The 9130-nt window shown below is 45.6% G+C and overlaps 1 long non-coding RNA gene across 1 annotated transcript; it reads left to right on the top strand.

The window, feature by feature from the left end:
- Positions 1 to 217: 217 nt before the first annotated feature.
- Positions 218 to 7693, top strand: LOC105854716. Its single transcript, XR_001146257.1, has 5 exons — positions 218 to 318; positions 4420 to 4738; positions 4994 to 5168; positions 6334 to 6727; positions 7583 to 7693. It is a non-coding gene; the product is annotated as an uncharacterized LOC105854716 (long non-coding RNA).
- Positions 7694 to 9130: the final 1437 nt, after the last annotated feature.

Consider the following 9130-nt stretch of genomic DNA (forward strand, 5'->3'; position numbering starts at 1 on the left):
GCCGCAGTCTCCGCCCCAGGCCACCAGGGGCCGTCAGAGCTCCGCACCCCTCACCGCGCACTTCCGGGCCCGAGGGCGCGGCCACGCTCTGTGCACGCCCACACCTCGCTCCCGCCCCCACCCCACGACGCCCCGCCCACCGGCCGTCAGGGTTGCCGGGAACGCGCCTTTGCTACCCGCCCCACCCCCAGCCCGCCTCTGCCCTCGGGCCGACGTGCTTTTCAATTCTGCCGCTATCTTTAGGATAGCCAACCTCCCAGCCTGCCTCGCGCTCGGGGAAGCCGAGCTCAGGCCCAAGGCAAGCGAGGGACAGAGAGGGTGAGACGGGGGAAGGGGCGGAGCCGGTGGGAAGGGGGAGGCGGAACCTGAGGGAGGGGGAGGGCCTGTGGAAGGAGTAGGTGGGTCTGTGGGGAAGGTGAGGGATGCAAGGCGAAGGCGGGCTGGAGCGAAGTGGGAACCAGGGGGAGGCCTGTGGAGAAGGCGGCAGCCTGGAAGGGAGATAGGCCAGCAGGAAGAGGGTGGGGTCACTTCCTTTATTTTCTTATTTTGCCGCTCTGTTGCAGTGACTACAGTGAAGGCCTTTTCTACAGATTTCCTGTCCCAGTGCTTTAGACAGACATCAGAAAAGTAGAAATGCACTAGCAGACAGAGGCAGATCCTACCACAATACAATAGCTCCTCATCCGCTGCAGATATGTTGCAAGACCACTAGGGGAGTCCTAATACCGAATCTTACATGTACTGTTTTTCCTTTTCATTCATACCTATGAGTTTGTTATGAACTAGGCCATTATAAGATTAACACAATACCTAATGATAAAACAATTATAAAAATATACTGTAAGATAAGTTACATGAATGTGGCCTCTCAAAATATCTTATTCTATAATCTTTTTGGACCATATCTGTCTAGAGGTACCTATAAATGGGAAAAGTAAAACCGCAGATAAGATATTGCTGTAAAACTGTAGAACATGAACAATCACTAGGCTAACTGCCACATTTTACAGATGAAAGTCAGAGAATTAAGTTGTCCAAAAACACACTGCAGATTGGAGCCACCAGCTGAAGGTCCATTAGTTTGCCGCTAAGTCAAGCTAGAATGTAAACTGATACCAAAGAAACCAATATTTGCCTCAGCTGATTTTTTAAAATATTGGACACTGCCCAGTTGTCTATGTGTTACTGCTAAGCTCCATAGTTGTTTCTCATTTCCTGCTCTGCAAAAAGGAGCTGGAAGCATCCTCCTTTTCCTTTGACAGGTGGCCCAAGGTAACATTTTAACAATGAAAGATGCTGGGAAGCAGCGCAGGAGGATGCTGCCTGGTGCTGGTGAGCTCTTCTGGGAGATACCTGTAATCTGGGAGGCTTGTCTCACCCTTAGCCCTATATCAAGGTAGCTTCTCCAGCTCCAGATTCTCCGTAGCACCTGGCTCTTCCAATACTTGACTGCCAACGCTACCGAGAGGCCCAGACATTCCTCCAGTACTTGCCTAGGGAAGAAAATTTTATATCTGAATGCTCTGACAAGACACCCCCCCATAAACAACTTTCTTGCACTGTAGAGTGGACTTTGACCTTCTGCCAGAAGTTCTCTGCCATTCAATGAGCTGTAACTATGCTCCATCCAACAAAATCTGATATTATGTGGGGTAAGCCAGGTTTCTTCCCTGAGAACTTTAGCTCAGTCCTCAAAAGAGCAGTTACTCCTTTATTTTTCAGAATTCTCTTTATTTTTGACTAGCCAATCCCTTGTTCCCTGACCACTGTTATACTTAAATTTTTTATATTAAAACTTCCTTTAACATTGTTTCTATCTCCTGCTTGGGCAGTATTTAATACAGATATCAAAAGAATAGTTGGTTACTAGGTTTTAGGTGTACCAGTCCCTTTAGCAACAGAAGTGTCAAAAATGACCCTTTTGCACATTGACAGATGCAAATAATGTAGGGCATTTGGGAGTGACTGTTCACCCACAACTCACAAAACAGGAAGCTGGTATTTGAGGTTTTCCACTGATGTGCCTTACCATACTTATTACTTCATTATGCAGCAGATAACACTTGTGAAACGTCCCTTAGCCTATACTTTGGGAAAAACACACACTACTCCTCTGTTTTTTCTTTACTGTCACACTACTACCACACTCAACACTTCTGACACCAGATGTGGGGGTCATTTTCTCCACACTAATAAATTCTACTCCCCCCACCAGCTAGGTGTCCTACAATTTATCTCAATTCTGACACTATCTACCTGAAGTTAGCACCAGAGTCCACAAATTAAGGACCCAGACCTGTGAGCCTACCCTCACCCCATTTCAGATGTCAATTGCCAGTCCAAGTGGTCACCTCTACTGCGGACTGATGAACTATAAATTAGATGCTCCCACAACTCCCTCCTTGGGTTTGATTAATTTGCTAGAAAAGTTCCCAGAACTCAAGAAAACATTCTGTCTAGCTGTTTGTTATAGAAGGATATGATCAAGAATACGGGTAAACATTCAGGTGGAAGAGGTACTAGGACAACATATGTGGGGAGGGGCATTGTGCTCTCTCCACACGAAACTCAGGTTAAATGGTTTAAATTACTCTCAATTCTCAGTCTTAAGAGAACAAAAGGGGGGAAAAGTATCTAATATTCCCTCTGAAGTTTTTCTTCACAGATACAGTATATCTACAAATGATGCAACATGAACATGAACAGATGCCACTAACCTTGAGCTGAACCTCAAGTTAGAGGAAGCTAAAGAACAACAATACAAGAGGCAGGAGTCAGTGCAAAGAAGGGGGCATCTGTCAACACAGGAGATCCAGTTATTTGGGGAAAAAACTCCCTATGCGAACCAATTTGTAATTAGTCAGTCAGTAAACTTTAGTCAGATTCCATTTCTTTGCCCATAGCCCACTTTTTAGCTAATAAAATTGAATTCCTTTGTTTTCAGCCCCAAAGTCAACATAAATCCCCGCTCTTTACTGGATGGAGCAACTAACGGATTTGGGTTTTCCTCCTGCCTTCTTACAACAAAACTTTTCTCTCAAAAGCTGGTGCCATAATAATTGACTTCTATGCACATGATGCAGTGCACCTATTGCTTGGTAACACTGCCGTGCCACTCTCCCAGTATCTTTATGTGTGCCCTACCCAGAGCTCTCTGAAACCCATGCTGTCAGGATATTTGTGGAGGCTTCCTCACATCTCACATAGATTTGATCAACCATTAACTCCATGACTAGTCCCTCTATCGTATCTGGAAGATGGGGAGGTAGTATAGGATTGAAATCCCAAGCTTCAAATCATGGTTTGGTCTTTGCAGTGATCTGACCCACCCAAGAACTAACATTCAGACTTGCCTCATTAGAACAAACAACACTCCCATCACCCAGAAAATTCCAAGGGTTTTAGGAGTCCTATTTTAGGAACTGGGAATTGAGACCAATATATATACTTTCCACTTGCTTCATTTTCACACACACAAGCCCATACTTAAGTAACTGTCTACTAATGTTGGAAACAAATGGGAAGTAACCAATGGAGAAGCAAAGGCTATTTACATAGAACTGGCTATTACATAGGAGTCAATCACCCTCACCTGCATTTAGCAGAGCCTCAAGGGCAGACTGAGGAGAATCTTACTGTAGAGAAAAGGGAAAGGCAGCATCTTGATGCAGGGCTTCAGGCCTAGAGAAAGTGAATGATCCATGGGGTTATTTATAGGAACATGCCAAACTTTCTTCTAATCTCTTAATCTCTTTGGGTGAATGTTAGTTTTCAAGTTAGCAATCTGGAAATAATTTTCTTGTGCTGTTTCATGAAATAATGAAACTTATATACTGTAAAGGGATTGACTGTTTTTACTTGGTACTAAACATAAAATATGAGTTTAAAGTACTGCTTGCCACTCATGTGCAGAACCAAGTGCTTGCCTTCCTAGCCCAACACTCAAGACCCTTGAAGCTATAATCTTTATTACCTCAAGCCGAAATATCTAGTTCAAATAAGTCACTCCCTTTCCTGACTTACTATCTTCCCATGTGTTTTTCTTTGCCTGTGTGGGAAATATAATTAAAAACAAAATTTTCTCCCAACTAGAAATCTCTTCGCAAAACTCTAACAAAAAAAAGTTTATTGAGAATTAAGCCAGGATGTGAACATCAGGGGCAACCCATTAAAAGGCTACAAAGATAGGTAGAAATCTCGTGCTTTTATATAGCTGAGTAAACACAACTCATCATTGTGCAATTTGAACAAGTTGTACCCTTAACCACCCAGGAAACTGAGGGTTTTATATCCGTTGACAATTACATTTCACAGAAAGGGCTCCCGGGTGCTGAGTTGTGGAGAGGAGCCATCGGCATATGCATCCATTAACTACAAAAATTTGAAAGGGGCAGTGATTGGCCTCCCCCATCCTCCTAGGGGCTCCCTGCGGCGTGCATAGCAGCGGGAAAGCACCCCCAAACATTTGCTAGACTCGAGCTCCGAATCCTCACAATTCGCAATGAAAGGCGCAGGCACAGCTCCTCACCGCTACACGTCATCTCTACAGACGCTCTAGGGCGCGTATCACGTGAGCCTGCGTAAGGCTTCCGGTGGGCTGCGTGATGACGCAGGCAGCACATGCGTACTACTGCGGTCTTGGGCCGGGAAGTTCCGTGGGCTGCTGATCATCGATAGTGTCTTCGTTATCCAGTGCCATCGAGAGTTATAATCGGTGCCTGCTCTTTTCCGAAGCCGCGTAAGTGTCGCGGAGTTTGGGGGCTCGGCGATAAGCGGCATGATGGGGGCCAGGACCGCCGTAGGCGGCGTCCGGGCTCACGTGTGCGGTTGCCATGAGGGTTAAACTGGGGAGGGATCCCAGCCGTGGCTCTGAAGGTTAGGTTCGGAAAACGTGAATGACTTTGGGGACCAGCCCTGGAGTTGGGGGGTTGGGTCTGCCTTGAGAGGGTTGTCGGAGGCCCGGCTTGAATGACCGTGGTTGTTAACCTTGCAGGTGGCTGGTCACCCCACGCCTCTCGCAACACTTCTGGAAGATGCCAATCGCAGCTCCCATCTCCTGGAACTGGCCCCCGCTTTTTCTCCATTTCCGCCATTGTTTCACGAGGAACATCTTTACCGAATCGTCTGTGTCTTAATCTGTACCTCCGATGGCTTTTCTGAGCTGTAAGGTAAAGGAGAATGTGGGAGAAAGGCTGTGTCTATGTGATGGTGTGACAAGGGTCTCTCTGTGTAAGTTTAAAAGTTATACTCTACATCACTTGGTCTCAGGGAATAAAGTGAAGGCTAGTGCCTACTGTCTGAACAACTAAATAAGCGGTCTCTCCCAAGAGGCCTTCCAGCTCTCTTGAGTTTTATTTGGGCCACAGGCTCCTGGCAGGAAACTCAAGTAGTCCGGATTAAACTCCACAATTTTTCCTCCCCTCAACTTCTGGTAGAGGCTATTGGTTAATATTGGTTCTGCTATGTGTGTCAGCCACGTGAACAGCAAGCCTCCAGCGTGCTTGGGTCTGGGGTGACCCTGTGCATTCCTACAGTGCTTGCTAGAATAAGTTGAAGTGGTTTGAGGCCTTGCCCTGCTTCTATCCAGAGCAAGGTTATAGAAATTTCAGACAGCCATTTGCTGCTTTTTGTATGTGTTGAGTTGGGCATTGTATAGGTCTGTACTCTCTAGTATGGTAATTACTTGCCACATATGGTTAAATTTAGCTAATTGCATTTTAAATTTAAGGTTTTCATTCACAGTATCCATATTTCAGTGCTCAGCCACACTTGGCAAGGGGCTGCCATGTTGGATTGTGCAGTTCATAAGACATTTAAGTCTTTGCAGAAGTAGTTTGAACTTTGTGCTTGCTTTGTTCCCATCTAGTTACATTTTTTTATTTTACTGTGTTCTTAAAAGTCTTACAAATACTGGTGTGAATCTCAGAGGGAACAGGAACAGTGGAGTTAGAGTAACAGCAGGGATAACAGGAATGAATCCAGATCTGAAAGACTGACCTGTAAACATATGTCAGTAAACCAGATAGAACAATTGCTAAGTTCTGCAGTAGACTAAAAGCCCCAGGAGTTGACAGAGGGTGAGATTGGTGGGCCTTATCTTAAAGAAAGACTTTGGGATAGAAGGATATAATGTTGGCTGAGCTGTTACTTTGTGACAGATGCCTTAAGTTTTCACTGAGTTAAAATTTTTGAGGATACTGAGGTGATCTTAGTTTCAGTAAAGATGAGAAACCCATGGTCAAGATTATGTGTTAAGGCTTACCCATCCAGATGTGATCCAGTCAGGATTGGACACCAGGTATCTCAAACCTTAAAGTCTCTGTTCTTTTCCAGGATGCCAGGCTGGAAAGGAGTGGAATGCCCTCGTGTCCTGCCCTGGTGTGCATCAGGGATAGGCAGGATGGAAAGTGTGGTCACAGTAGGGGCAGCACATTTGTGTAACGCTCAGGCCCTGGGTCATACCTTGTCACCTTTGAAGGTGAAGGATGTCAACAGATATGGATGCTGAACACACCAGCTTCTGGGAGCTATTGTTGGGAGACACTTCTCTGCAAATCTCCTGTAGCTCTGTTCTCTGCAGCCACCTTCTCCCCATAGGCTTGGTTCTGTGCCCCTGCCCCATGTAGTCTGTCTTCCCCCAGTGTTTCAGCAATAAAATTCCCAACATGCTAAAGCTAAAAGGTGTGAGCACTGAGCTACCAGGCTGTTCCACGGGATTTCTGCAGTGGTGAGTATGCAGCAAGCTCTGGCCTAGCAAAGTCACTGCATTTCTGTGTTATGTTAGTTTTCCATGAGCCCCCAGCCAAAAAATATTTCAAAGCCATCAATTTACTTTGTCCTGAATTATAACTTGAGTATTTGAATTCCAGAAAGGTTCATTACCTTGAAGCTTAAAAGACTACTTTATGGACGTTGTCTCAAATCTGATTTTTTTTTTTTTAAGATATATTTGTTTATGCATATAAAACAGGTACAGGGACAGTGAGAGGATTCACCAGAGACAGTGGGGAGCAGAACAGGCAGACTGACAAGATACATTGCTAAGTGGAGCAGTGGGCGGGTCAGGAGAGGTCTGCCGCACCATGTGGGTCACGTCTGAGGCTGGGGATTGGCTGGGGACTGGGGATCGGATCAGCTGGCTGGCTGGAACTCTCTGAAGCTACAGCTCACTTTCAGTGCTGATCTTTAACCCTTTGCACCACCAGGGAGGGGCCCTTGAATCTGATTCTTAAAGCCCTTGTGGTTTTGGGTTTGATCTGCTGCCTTTTCCCTGGGAAATTTTCAAACTTACTGTTGAAAGTCTGTTGGAAAGGGCAAAGTATGTCACAGTAGCCCCAAGTATCTGTTTATGTGACTTAATTTTCACAGCAGACCTGAGTTCTGAGAGGTTATAGCCTATCCATGTTGGCACACTAAGTGAGGGCAGCAGAATTTTAACCCATTGCACTCTGGCTCTCTGAGCTGGTTCAAAGCCTCATTCCCTCTCTAGTAGAAGTGGGAATTTCAGGTTCTTGGCCCTGGGGTGAGGTATGAGAGGCTCAAGGTCTGGCATGCCTTTCTAACTGAAGTTCTCTGACCCCAGGCTTTGGCACCATGTTGTCTGCTTCCAGAATAAGGATCCTCTGCATCGGAACCCCAGGCCCTGTAATATCTTTGTGTGATCAACAAGGAATATTTAATAAAACGTTTTCAGTGTGTGATGCAGTCCTGCCTCAGTTCTTTTCATGTGCTAGATAACAAAGGAGGGAGATCTGCTGTTGAAAGAGTTACGGCCAAATCTCAGGACTCCCTAGTGTCTCTGTTAGCATTATTCTGCCTTCCGTTAATTGTGAAGTAGGTGGGTGATGGAGGCAGAGATAACATTTCAGTAGCTGTATAAGTTTCCTGGAAAGGGTGCCTTGCCTTGGTGGCATTATCTACTTGGTTTTTTCCGCTGGTGTAGGTCGGGTGGGGGAGGTTCAGGCTCTAGTTAGCAAAACAAAGGATTTGGTGGAGCTCTCACTCCGCTGGTATAGATCAATTTACATACAAATTCTAAGTGAATACAATGGAAGACAAGAAACTGAGAAGGGATGGAGGGTGTTGAAACTGGGATCTACTGCAAAGTTCAACCTTAGAAGAGAGCCTGGGTGGGATTTTGAAGTTGATCTAGATAAGATAGCAATGAAACTTCTCTCCAATCTCCAAGGGGCCCCCTCGCTATCCTGACCTGCCCATCCACCTATTTCACTGTGGCCACTGCCCTAACTTGTTAAATCCAGTAAGGGTGTGTCCTGAGGAAGATGAAAATAAGGCCACTGTTTGTCTTCCCTGAGACAATATGAAGTCTGGTGACATTTGGCCAGACCAAGGTGGGAAAGAACTTCCCTGGTATGATGTCATCTGCCTCAGACAGTGGGTGGCAAGTCCCTTGTGCAAGCTATCAGGATGGGGAAAGCACAATCATGACTAGACAGCCTCAAGATCACAGGGCAGCTCTACCCACACAGCCAAATCTCCAAAGTGGTCACACAAAAATCTCAAAAGAACCCAAAGAAGGTTCTGGTTCACCATTCCTGAAGATTGACAGGAACAACTAAGTTCCTTTCAAGTATTGATGTAATAGAAACAGGAGGGATGACAGCTAGAGGTCAAAGAATTGAAACCTTTGTTGGGGGTGGGGAAAGTTTGATAACTCCCCTGATGCCTGAGCTTTGATTTGGAAAGCCCTTTACCTCACCAGCCCAAGAGTCAGTCTATGGGGCTTAGAATAAAATGACCCAGGTTTGCTCTAGAGGAACCCCAGGGTGTTCCCTAAGCTTCATCTAATGGGAGCGTATTTGGGTGCATCACTGCAATGCACAGTTCTATCAAGCAGTAGTTTCCAATACTACTAGGTATGGCTTAAGGTATGTTAGGGGCGGAAAGTGCATGTCATTTATTTCAGATTTAAAGAGTTGAAGACTATTACTAAATTCGTGTTTTGAGGGTTAGAGTACAGACTCCCAAAAGTGACACTTGTTTGGCAGTACAGGCTTCCCTGTAGTCATGAAAGTTGTATGGAAACAAATTGGAGTTGACCAGTCAGAATAGGAAGACACACCACCTCTGGTGAGTGAAGACCAAAGTGGGGCAGGAGGATTCCTAGTGC

This window comes from Condylura cristata, unplaced genomic scaffold (genome assembly GCF_000260355.1).
Source record: "Condylura cristata isolate star-nosed mole 26May11 unplaced genomic scaffold, ConCri1.0 scaffold00004, whole genome shotgun sequence".
Lineage (NCBI taxonomy): Eukaryota > Metazoa > Chordata > Mammalia > Eulipotyphla > Talpidae > Condylura > Condylura cristata.